The 12863-nt window shown below is 41.3% G+C and overlaps 1 protein-coding gene across 2 annotated transcripts in view; it reads right to left on the bottom strand.

The window, feature by feature from the left end:
* Positions 1–7239, bottom strand: part of VRK1 (VRK serine/threonine kinase 1) — a 53905-nt gene extending 46666 nt beyond the window's left edge. The window contains exons 1-2 of one of the 2 annotated variants that reach the window (XM_048855202.2): positions 7105–7212; positions 6115–6345 (exon numbers count right to left, since the gene is read on the bottom strand). The gene's annotated coding sequence lies outside the window, so the exon portion shown is untranslated. Of the gene's footprint in view, positions 1–6114; positions 6346–7104 lie in introns of both variants that reach the window. The other variant, XM_048855201.2, reaches the window with a different exon arrangement.
* Positions 7240–12863: the final 5624 nt, after the last annotated feature.

Here is a 12863-nt window from a genome sequence, read left to right as displayed (position 1 = left end):
TCCTTATTCTACTCCATATGCCAGTTTTTTATGCTTTCTTTTGCTCATGACAGACTTCTACACAGCAACCATGGGTTGTTTAAATTGCCAAATTGTTACTACAAAAATACTTTGTAAGAAATTTGCAAGGTAATCCTGTTGGCATGAATCCTAGGTGAAAAGCAATACATATTTCTTCAGGGATCAAAAAAAAAAAAAAAAACTTCTCAGCTGATTATAAGAAAAATCTGATAAAAAGCAAAAAAGGAAGCTTCAGAACAAAAGATTTTGTATTAGAAGGCTTTGCATAATTTAATACATACTGGAGAATTACAGAATCTATTCCATTTGATAATTAATTATGATCTGACAATATGAAAAATATATTTAGCTGTGATACAATAAGCTTTATCAAGCCTGTTAAATTTACAAATGTTTCATATAGTCTATGTCTTTAAAAACTGGAGTCCTGAAGCTAGATATATCTGAAAAAGAACTCTCAACTTTCTCTTTAATCATGTTTGCAGTAGTTAAGTTTGTGATTGGCATGATGCCACAAAAAGATCAAACACCTATCAGAACCGTTCAAGTAGTCATAGAATGTTCTCCCACAAATCTGTATGTAACAGAAATGCAACAGTGGATTTACTGTATCCCAGGACAGCATTTAAAATAATCCAGAAACCGCAACAGCACAATAAATAACCTCCTGTTTCAAGGTGCTGAATAAATATCTTATTTCTGCCTCTTGACCTTCAAATTCCAGCTTGCGAAGAGAACACTTTGAAACTAATAACTTAATGGCTTCATCACAGTCAAATAAATATGTCACCCTCCAGAATGACTTGAGATCTTCACTAGATAATAAGCCCCTTTGGGTTCGCCAACACAGGGACAGGAACCAAATTTTCACTGAATCAATTCTTTCTATCTAGATTGTTTGGGCATGATATGTCAAGGAATGCATATACATCTTTCATGTGAAAGGCCTTCTTAATTTGTTTTACATAGAACTTGAGCTTTGTCTCTTCCCTAAGAAAAAGAAAACCATATAACCATACACAGAGCTTACTTTTATAAAAGTACAGTTAGCCTTGAGTCTTCTAATCCTAACAATGCTCAATCTGGGAGGTTCCTGAACAGCAGAATAATTATTTTTATTTCTTCTATGTAATCACAGTTCCTGACTATTCCCATGATGTAGGAGCCATATACTGTTTGCCAGGAAGTGGAAAGTGACACCTTTGAAGATGATCAGCAAATGGGGAGAAACTGCGACCTATTGCCCTTCTCCAGGACTCATCTGGTGGGCCTCTGCAAATGGATACTGATCGCCATTCAAACTAGGCACCGCTGAATTAAAAGGGATGCCAGAGCTACTGCTCACTTCCGTATTTTTATGGGAGGAGATGGAGAAAAGGACTGAAGAGGTCCCTAATATGCACTAAAGCTAGGACAATACGCCACTGAGTGGAAAAGCTTGTAAGTGGGAACTCAGCAAGACCAGAGAAAGGCAAACACACAGTGAAGACTACAAAGAAGGAGCAGTGAGAGGGTGGGGGAAGCAAGGCTTGAAACAATTGCTTGAATTGGCCTGTTTCTGCTCCCTTCTGCCCCACCCCTCTGCAGTTTCCTCTCTGGCTCCCCAGTGCCCCCCTTTTCCTTGTATTTTCCTTTCTTGGTCTTGCTGAACTTCTGTTCCCTACTTATCAGCTTCCCCTCCTAGCAGCTATCCACTTTTGGGACCCTCTCCAGCTCCCTCTATCTGAGAGATAGAGGGCCTTGCAACTTTTTAGCAGCAGCCGCAATCACTGCGCCCCCTCCCCGCAGCTCCCTGGTCTGAATAGCCACTGCTTTTCCCCCAAGCAGCCCCCTGCCATGCCAGAGTCTGCAACACTCTCCTGGAAGACATGACAACAGGTATCATGTTCCCACCAGCTGCCAGCACCACTTCCTGGCAAATGTGCCCCCTATCTAATAAGTCTGCAGCCAGGGAATGCGTCACCTGAATGAAAAATAAAATATTAAAAAAAAAAAAAAAATGCTTTCATTCCCCACCCACCCCCAAAGTAAAAGAAATAATATGTTGTTCCTCTCTTCAAGAGCCTCCTAAATGTGCAAAGTTTCATAAGATGGTAGAACTACACTTGAATACTCATAGCAGATGTAGGCACACCAGCAGCAGAACAAATATGAAATCACCACCTCAAGAGAAAGGTACCTTTAAAATTTCTAAAATACTATTACCCACACCGATCACATCTGAACCTTCCAGTATCCAAAACGCAAAAAGATTTATTTTAACTCTGAATTGTTTTCCAATATTTCTAGCTATTACTGTAAGATAAAAATTTCTTTTTATATATATAAAATCCAGACACAGCTTTGAGACACTTCATCTAAATTTATGAAACAAAGTTTACCCATAATTTGCACTTGGTCCCCTTGAAATGTTTCTCTTCACACTTCAGGTTTTTCTTAATGAGATACAATAGCATCAGGTTCAGGTTAAAGTTTTTCCTCCATTTATAACTGCGGAGAAATCTGACTTGTGTGGTTTGTACAAATTCAAATGTTCCTTGAACTAGCCTGGCTAGCTTGAGTGAGTCAGCGAGCGAGAGAGAGGTCCACAGACACCAGGAACTACTGCTTCTTCCCCACCACTATATATCTGACTTCAGAAAATGCTATACTGACCTGTGCTGCCACATCATCTCCTGGGATTATTCTTTGTAAAATGCTATCAACCAGAGACAAGACTTGAACTGTTTATATTCAACATATATATTAGTTTTATTAATGAAGAGTTATGGATATACTTCACCCTGGTAACCTCACCATTAGATCTGCTGCTGACAAACCTGTTTACAGGGAACAAACCAGCTCATTTCAACTAACTCCACAAGAGGGGTTAGTGAAGAGTGCTCCCCCCTCCCACAGTTTTCTTTATCCAACATGGTCAAAAGTTACACTCCTGCAGACACTCAGTCAATAAATGAATTAATTATGACATACCCTTAACCATAAAAGTGAAAGCTCAGAATGGGCAGAGGTTTGACTGTTCCCAGCTGAGAATCCTGCCCTTAACAAATACACTAGATACACATACATGGTTTCTTGACTGTCTACATTATACCCATCTGTTAGGATGGCATTGTGCCACAAGTTGGTCAAGCTATCACTAGGCCATAGGTGCTAAGCAATTATAGTTTTAAAAGGGCAGCATGCTCAAGGCTAAGCATTCTTTTGCAGAAAACCTGTCCTCTGGAAGTACTGAAGCTCTGGCTCCCCATGCTTTCACATTTGAGATCATATGTTCAGATATGTACCTTCTCAGAAGCCACACAGTATAAGAACAGGAAGATTTTGGGATTGGAAGCAGTTGTAGCTGCCCACAAGAAACACATTTTTAAGACAATGAAATTTGAAGAGAAGGTAAACAGCAAAAAAAGGAAGGAAAAGACAACCTTTTATTGCTACTTTTGTTACTGTACATAATTTGCCACCCAAAGATTGAATGGTCTGTTAAACCTTGTAGACCACTACCTTTTAATTTAGATATATGACTAGACTATTACCCTCTCCATATCTGGAGGATGTCCCTTGTTTCAAAGCACCTACTTCTCACTGGGATACTACTAACCACCAGCTAATATTTTCATATTAAAAAATAAACATTCATTCCATCTGATCTTAAAATGCTTTACAAAATGATACACAAAAATCATTCATCTCTAGGAAGGAATGCTGCAGCTATTTTACAATATAGTACCAACAGAATTTATAGGGCAGGAAGTTAAGATTATAACAAAATGAAAGTGATGGGGGAGTGTTTAGATATAATCAAATACAATTTACTCAGATTAGAAGTTTGCCAGAATACCAGCACTAACAGTATTCCTCTTGCACAATACATACTAAGGACAGAACATCAGTTTTATCTCTCATCCAAAAACCACAATACCCACTAACACCACACTTGGGCATACATTTAGTACAGCTTTAGAAGACTTCAAATTACCTACATCGTAGCATTTTTTATAGTTTCTGAACTCTCCCATCAGGGGGGATGGTCCCAGAGCCTGGGCCCAAACATCTATACAGCAATTTTTAGCCTTACAGATTGAGCCCAGTGAGCCTGAGCCAGCCACAGCTGCGCCACGGGCCTTTTATTCTAGCGTAGACATACCTTTTGAGAGGAGAGATGGTCTATCGCCTGGAGATGCTAGAGTCTCTCTCCCTCTCCATCATAAGTCATTGCAACTTCATCATTGTGTGTGTGTTACCACTCCCCACTTCACCCCAATCAGTAAATGGAAATATTTTCTATCTCACAGTATTGTGAAGCTTAATTGAATTAGTGCTCACAAACTGGTTTGAAATCCTTGAATGTAGGGTGCTATGTAGATGTCAAATAATATACTCTCTCTTAAGTACTGAAAAGATTTGACCCTGCTTACTGACAGGAACATATTTTTAAGGTGCATGGTTGCACCACTTTATAGGGCTGTTTACTCAGAATTTGCATAGACTGAATAGTTTAGATTTTGCTCCTAACAAAGAGAAAAATTACAACAGAAGTAGAGGTTTATTTGTCTGAACTCTTCTCCAAAACCTCTTTAGTGAGTACAAGGTGACTGTCTGCTTCTCCACATGCTATGCTTGAGGTATGCACACAATTTAGCAATTCAGTTTCCCCATCAGCGATCTTTATAAATGCAATCTGAAACAGTATTCTGGTTACTGCTGTTGTACTCTTAAATAAGCTTGAGTAGACATTTCCCAGTTTGTTTTTTCTTCCATTCTCAATAAAAGTCACATGAATATAAATCAAATTCATTTTAAGGAAGTATTTCTGTATGGGGCCATTCAGAATGAGCATTGGCCTGCTAAACCCAGGGATGTGAGTTCAATCCTTGAGGGGGCCATTTAGGGATCTGGGGCAAAAATTGGGGATTGGTCCTGCTTGGAGCAGGGGGTTGGACTAGATGATCTCCTGAGGTCCCTTCCAACCCTGATATTCTAGAATGACTACGCTGTTGAATTCCTTCCTGGTTCTTTTCTTATTTTCTACAAACTGTCATTTTTAGATTGTTTATCTCAATAGGATTGCTTTTTATTTTTCAGAAGAGAGAGGACAGTGCTGCTGACCTGTGATCCTTTCAGTCAATAGGCAGTTCCAGCTAAACATGAAATCTGTGTGTCATTAATAATCCTTACTCATAGCAGAACTCTCCAAGTCTGCCAGCAAAGAAGAAAAAAATACCTTCCTCCTCTCCACAAAAAGACTTTCTTTAAAAATATTTTAAACTGTTTGCAGGTTTGGGTTTTGGTTTTATTCAAAACAATGGACACAATTTTGCTCATTTCAGAGAGAAAGGCACCAAAATGGCCATTGATATTTCAGATATTTCTAGTGTCAAAACAGGTAGTTTCTACAGCAATTTATGCGAGAAAGTCTTTTCCCTCCTTCAGGCCTTCTGTTACATGTTTAGAATAACACCACACATCTCAGATTAACTGGAGTTATTAAAAATCAATAGGTAGCAAAGTAATTGCTTTAGTTACAGCTATTTAAAAAGTTCTTTCCTTTCAGTATTTATGTTCAAACTAGACAGGATGAACCTATATTGGTGGATTTTATAATGTTTTGTCAAGCAAGCAGAAAGCTGGGAAAACTGGACACAGACCTCTTCACATAGAGGGAAAGAGATTTTATTTTTGAATCCCTCAGTGCAGAATGAATTAGACCTGCCAAGCCTAGTTCTTTCTAGAGGCAACCTCCCCGATTCTGGATTAATTTTAAACCAGTTTAAACTATCTTCTCCAGCCATCATTAACACTTTGTACTTCAATTATATTTAAAATCTTCTTCAACTTTCTAACTTTCATTCATACAATTCTCAGACTGATAAAGCCCTTCATATATTTCTATTATCTGGGAACATGTCCAAAAGCCAGACCAGATATAACCCCCAAATCTCTACATCTCTGGACCAGCAATAGACACCTACAAGACAACCAGGAAGTCCTTAAGTTTGAGGTATTTGAAGTGATTTTGCAGAGGGTGAGGACTGCTGTTTTGATATTCATTTGGGGCACTCTATGACCTGGGGAGTCAATGCTGATTCTCACCAAGAATTAAGTGGTATCTCAAAGTCCGTGTCAAACAGCGATGACTTTAATGTGGGAAACTTAATCAGGACCAAGACTAAGTCTCCAAACATCACAAAAACCTTTATCACCAGCAGAAGAGACTCAAAAATTCCTGATGAATGATAGAGAACGTGAGGCATGCCTTGAAGTGCTCTCCTTCGAAATCCATGGAGACAACAGGTTTGAGGCTACACCTGTGCAAGTTGAGTCCTATAAACAGTAGAAAAATGGAGCCAACTCATCTCCACAATCCCGGTCACAATAGGATGGACCTGCCCGAGCCTAACCCATTTAGGCAGGATTTTAAGGATACATTTTTTTAAGGTAAAACTTATTTTCTCTCGCATCTTCATCCTCCTAAGTGAGGATGGATTTCAAATGGTCCCTGCCCTCCACCTCCCCGTGACACTTCTCCTCCCCAAGAGATGAGAAATACACTTCACTCTTTTCTGCACGGGCTGGGCTGGCTTCCCCCACCCATGACTCACACCTTGGAGTAAACAGCATTACCCGCGTCCAACCCCACGGCCATCAAAAGCCGCTTGACGGCGGCGGGGGGAGGGGGCAGGTTCAGAAGCCGGGCACTGCGGGGTTGTGGGCTCCACAGCTGGGCAGGCCCCGCCCGAGGTTAAGGGGCCGGGATGAACCTCGAGACCTTTCCGTAACGTCTCCCCGGGTAGAAACGGGCCCCTGGGGAACCCGGGCAGCCCTCGAAGAAGGAGTGAGCCCCGCGCCGAGCGAGCCGTGATCTGCCCGCGGGCGGGGGGGGGGGGTTGGCGGGACCGTTCCTCGGCGGGGAGCGAGTGGAGCCAAACCCCTTCTCTCCGCGGGGGCTCGCGGGGCAAAGCGCGACACAGCAGCTTCTCCCGCCCCTTTCCCGGGCCGGAGCCCTGCGCCGCGGGGAGGGGGCGGGCTGAGGCCGGTTCCAGCCGGCCGAGCCCGCCTCCTCAGAGCCCCAGCTTCAAATACCTGCTGGGTCTCAGGAGCCGGGCCCGACCCAGCCGCTCCTTCTTCCCCGTCCGAAATTCCCGCACTGCATAAAACCCTCAGGCAGCCCGCCCGCCGGACTACGCATATCCCACTATCGCCCTAGCCTATTGGCTACCTACCCGACAGAGCCCGCCTACAAGAGAACAGCGCCAGCCGCGCACCTCCCCGGCCACCGTCGCTCCCGCCCCACCCCCGAGCCCGGTGCACCCTGGGAGTTGTAGTTTTTGCTGGCTTGGCAGCGCCAGCCTGTGCTGTCCCAGAGCGAAAGGACCACGAGCCGCACGGTGGGGGGCGCGAAGGCAGCCGTGCAAAGGAGCAGCCGTGTTCAGGAACGCCAGTTCGGCCACCATCCACCTAATGAGTAAAACCTCAGGAGGCAAGTGGAAAATACAGCCAGGGAGGATGCATCTGCAGAATTGCCGAACCCCCCCCCCCCCACTCACAAATCCTGGGACTGGCTTAAAAGCATGAGATTTTAAACACTGAATGGGAGGTTCCCCCCACCCACGCTGGTGTTTGAGCATTTAAAGATCACGTTTTAAGATTTTCCGGAAGAATGAGGGCTGGAAACTTTTCTAAAGAAGAATGCTGAGAGTCTCATGTAATCATGTTTCAGAGTAGTAGCCCTGTTAGTCTGTATCAGCAAAAAAAAAAACAAGGAGTACTTGTGGCACCTTCAAGAGGAACAAATTTATTTGGGCATAAGCTTTCGTGGGCTAAAACCCCCTTCATCGGATGCATGCAGTGGAAAATACAGTAGGAATATATATATACACAGACAACATGAAAAAATGGGTGTTGCCATACCAACTGTAACGAGACCAATTAATTAAGGTGGGCTATTATCAGGAGGAGGAAAAAAAACTTTTCTAGTGCTAATCAGGATGGCCCATTTCAAACAGTTGACAAGAAGGTGTGAGTAACAGTAAGGGGGAAAAATATCATGGGGAAATAGTTTTTACTTTGTGTAATGACCCATCCACTCCGAGTCTTTAGTCTAGCCTAATTTAATGGTGTCCAGTTTTCAAATTAATTCCAATTCTGCAGTTTCTTGGAGTCTGTTTTTGAAGGTTTTTTTGGTTGGAGAATTGCAACTTTTAGGTCTGTAACTGAGTGACCAGGGAGTTTGAAGTGTTCTCCAACTGGTTTTTGAATATTATAATTTTTGATGTCTGATTTGTGTCCATTTATTCTTTTGCGTAGAGATTGTCCGGTTTGGCCAATGTACACGGCAGAGGGGCATTGCTGGCACATGATGGCATATATCACATTGGTAGATGTACAGGTGAACGAGCCTCTGATGGTATGGCTGATGTGATTAAGTCCTATGATGGTGTCCCTTGAATAGATATGTGGATAGAGTTGGCAGTGGGCTTTGTTGCAAGGATAGGTTTCGGGGTTAGTGTTTTTGTTGTGTGGTGTGTGGTTGCTCGTAAGTATTTGCTTCAGGTTGGGGGGCTGTGAGTAAGCAAGGACTGGCCTGTCTCCCAAGATCTGTGAGTGAGGGATCGTCCGTCAGGATAGGTTGTAGATCCTTGATGATGCACTGGAGAGGTTTTAGTTGGGGGCTGAAGGTGAAAGCTAGTGGTGTTCTGTTACTTTCTTTGTTGGGCGTGTCCTGTTGTAGGTGACTTCTAAGTATTCTTCTGGCTCTGTCAATCTGTTTCTTCCCTTCATCAGGTGGGTATTGTAGTTTTAAGAACGTTTGATAGAGATCTTGTAGGCATTTGTCTCTGTTTGAAGGATTCGAGTAATGTGGTTGTATCTTAGAGCTTGGCTGTAGACAATGGATCATGTGATGTGGTCTGGATGAAAGCTGGAGGCATGTAGGTAAGTATAGCGGTCAGCAGGTTTCTGGTAAAGCTGGAGGCATGTAGGTTTTTTCATGTTCTATGTGTATATATATCTTCCTACTGTATTTTCCATTGCATGCATCCAATGAAGTGGGTTTTAGCCCACAAAAGCTTATGCCCAAATAAATATGTTAGTCTCTAAGGTGCCACAAGTACTCCTTGTTTGTTTTCATGTAATCATGTGATTCCTGGAGCCAGAACTTTAAAAAAAAAAAAAAAAAAAAGCACCAGTTACCAGGAAATACCTGCAAGAGCTGGCAACACTGCCATCCTTATTCTTACAGCAAGAGCTTTCGGGCTGAAACAGAAAGGTAGTGGAAGACACATCCTTGAAACGTGTTAAAACTGGGCTGAGCTAAACTATATGCTCAAGTCATGGCTGCTCTGTGCCATTTGTGTCAGCTATGCTGGTGCAGAGTGGCTGCAGAACACAGTGCTTCCACAAGGATTATCTCCCAGCATACAGTTTTTGCCAGTCAGGTGCAGAGCCACTGGACTCCAGCACAGGACACATTACAGAGCAAGTCAGGTACGGTCAGGGGAGATAGAAGGAAGTAAGGCAGTACTGCACCCTGATTATTCCCCCCATTAGGGCCTTAGGCAGCAGGAAACAAGTTAGGCTACCAACCAGGGCTGCCCTAACCCATGTCAAGGCCAAATGCCACTCTCCTCTCCTTCCATGCCAATACCAGGCTCTGCAGTGGCACATGGATGAATTTCATGACATAACTGGACACTAGTTAATCTAAACAGATCTTTTTAGCTCCTGTGATTCTAAGAATTTCACAAAAAATAATTATGGTAAATTGTTTCATTTGTTTGCTGGGCTGAGGAACCTTTTCATTCAATCTTAAAGTCAGTTCGTGTTAAAAAAATACCAATTCTACATAATATTTTTCATATATGTCAAATCACTTTATAGAATTAATTATACAGTTACAGAATGAGATAAAGGGATAAATTGCAAAGGAAACATTTTAGTTTGCCCCCTTTCAGACCTTCTATAGGGTCAAAGCAGATTTGTCCTCCTCACCACATATTGGTTTTGTGGGAGTCAAATCTTGATCACCTGGGAGCTCTGATCCAGGTGTCAGCAGATATCACTACATTTCATTCTTTTGTTGTCAGAGACAAATCAAAACACACCCACACTTGCTTCTCTCAAGCTGTGAACTTAGAGAGACACATAGCAGGAAGATTGGAATGTAAGGAAAGCCAAGAGGGGGAGGAAGAAACTGCTTTGTTTGGGGGGGCATGGGGGTTCAGCTCAATGATTTCTTAAACAGAGAGATGATTTGATGGGTGCTCTTAAGAGGTTCCTTTCTTAGGGATGCCAAGCAAAGATTAGAATGTGTTAAGACCAATCAAACTGTAATATGCCCATCATTATAGTACCTAGATACCTGTTCCCTTTGAAAACCTAGGTTGACCCCACATACTCAGTTGCTCCCATATAATATATTTCTGCTGCTTTTCAATAACCTTTACTGCTTTAAATTCTATATCTTACAACCTGCTCATAGAAAAATCAGAAAAATAAAGGTAAAGAAAGCAGAAGATGCTACACACTGTAGCACTGTGCCCATAAGATCATTCTTATGGTTATGACGGAGGGGTGGATGGGCCAAATCTCAGTGAGTGGCATTTTGACCCCAAATCCTGTTCCTCCTGAAATTCAAAGGTGTGGCACCTCAAATGCAAATTTTGGTCCATCTCTAATTTTTGCATAACTGAATTTGAGAAAGTTCTTGCGAAACATGTGGTCTTACGGTCTGAGCACAGGACTGCGAGCTGGAAACTCCTGACACTGGTTCCATTGGACTCCTCTGTCACCTGGGACCATTCCCTTAACTTTTCTGCCTCACTTTCCCCATCTTCGTAATGGGAACAGTTCTTACATATCTCACAGGGATGCTAGAATGACATCTGTACGGTACTATAAAGATATTATTAATATGTTGTTAAAATGGCTTGGATCAGATAGGATTATAATCCTGGCCGAAAAACTAGCTCAGAGGTGCGAGCAAGGCTTGTGAGAAGACAGTGATAGTGAATCTTAACTGCCAAATACAACACAGCACTGCCATTCACACCCAGAGAGTTTTCCAATAAGTGCACTGCTACTTTGGGTATGTCTGCACTGCATAGTGTATGCAGATCCGTGTACCCGTGCATGTAGATCCAGGCTTTTCAAGCTCACTTGTGAGCATTCAAACTGCATTTCAGGATATGATGCTTCCATTCATAGCTATGATAGGTTTTGTTAATGCTATAAAAATGCACTTACTGCACTCTTTTTCTACTTTTTTCTCACCTTTCCATTTTATACTGTTTTCCTCAGTGAAAAGAATGTATACAAGAAGCAGTTACTTTAATTTTTATTTTTAAAAGAATAATAATCATACTATATTTAGGCTTGGCAGAATTCAATGGATTTTTTAAAATTATAATTCTGACATAATATCAATGTTTATTTTTAAGCTTTTTTAGATTTATCTATTTAAATTTTCACAGTTGTGCAAAATTATTGAAATAAAAATAGAAAATATTCTTATTTAAATTTTCACAGTTGTTGGAAATGATGGAGGAATCAGACAATTTAATCACAGTTGAAATTGTGGTTCAAAAAGTTATAAAGCTTTAACTGTTAAAACACAAACTGTCAATACACAAAATATACAAAGTAAACATCCTTAAAGCAAACTAAGAATAAATGCTGCTTGAGAACTTACTACTTTGCCTATCCAAAATTTCAATATTAGATTAAATATTTTTTCTTCAGTTTGTGTGTGTACGGTAAAATAGACATTTACCGATAAATCTAATTCTTCCAAGACTAAATATAGTATAATAGCAACAGGACACTCCAAAGACTTTTTGTTGTTTCATTAGTATACAATTTAAGAGTATGTAAGGCAGTTTGCCCAGTAACCTCAGCCCTCATGATGCATCCAAGGTATATATTAATAGGTCAGTACAATATCCTATTGTGTCTGAATGCTATTAACAACTAGTTAGAAACAAAATTATTCCTGCCACATGTTTAAGGATTTCCCCATGTTTCCTTTCATTAGCTGCAGCTAGTGAAGTAGACAAATTATTGCATTTGATTATATCTGAACTTAAAGTTTTTACAAGGTGAAGAACACTGTTTCCAGTGATTGAGAAGCCAGAGGAAACTGAAAACGTTGTGCAGAGGATGAAGATAATTGATGTGTAAACAGATGTTAGACAACAGTTTAACGTTTTTATCCAACTCTACCAAAAAAAAAAAAAAATGTAGGGTGAGAGTGCTAATGCCCTTAACCCATAATGAAAGATATTTTCCTTCAAAGGAAAGTGAATGATGGAAATGAATAATTTTCATGTCTCTAACACCACCGACTCAAGCTCCTCCAAGCAGTTTACAAATAGTGGCTTAAGCTTCAACATCCTGCTGAAGCTTAAGTCACTTATCCCCATTTTACAGATGAAGAAACTGAGGTACAGAACAGTTCAGACATTTGCCACAGTTCACAGAGGAAATCTGCAACAGAACAGGGAAAAGAACAAATTTCCTGACTCCCAATCCTATATCCTAATTACAAGACCATTCTAATAGCTCAACTCTAAGTGTATTGAGTTTACAATTAAAATGCTAATGGAGGGAGGAAGACAGCTCTTATAACTGTTTGAAAATGTTCTGCAGGACTTCATCCCACTACAAATTAAATGAGTTTTTCAAATGCTTTCCTCTGGGTCACATATTCTACTCTGCTAGGTGAACTGGGGGCAGGGAAGCAAAATGGGGGGGAACCCCTAAATCTGCAGGTAGGGAGCTGTACCCCTGCAGCATACTTTTTGTCTCCTTCAAACACTGAAAACTCTCTGTGAGATTTGCAAGCT

The sequence above is a fragment of the Caretta caretta genome, chromosome 6, assembly GCF_965140235.1.
Source record: "Caretta caretta isolate rCarCar2 chromosome 6, rCarCar1.hap1, whole genome shotgun sequence".
NCBI lineage: Eukaryota > Metazoa > Chordata > Testudines > Cheloniidae > Caretta > Caretta caretta.
The sequence above is the reverse complement of the archived record's forward strand: the minus strand, read 5'-3'. Positions and strand labels throughout refer to the sequence as shown.